This window comes from Grammomys surdaster, unplaced genomic scaffold, assembly GCF_004785775.1.
Source record: "Grammomys surdaster isolate TR1022 unplaced genomic scaffold, NIH_TR_1.0 265, whole genome shotgun sequence".
NCBI lineage: Eukaryota > Metazoa > Chordata > Mammalia > Rodentia > Muridae > Grammomys > Grammomys surdaster.
The window spans coordinates 562365-562594 of NW_021604706.1; positions in this window are offsets into that span (position 1 = coordinate 562365).

The window sequence follows — 230 nt, forward strand, 5'->3', positions numbered from 1 at the left end:
ACACACACACACACACACACACACACACACACACACAAACCGATACAAGATAGAAGCAAACCTTTTTTCTTTATAAATTTGTTTTCTCATGTATTTGTCACAGAAATGGAAAGCTCTCTGACAAGTGGCTTGTGAATATTTTCTCTTAGGTGGTATATTTCTTACAAGTTAATTGGTGGCTCTGAGTGCTACACACTTCCCTCCCCTCTCTGTCACTCCATCCCTCCATC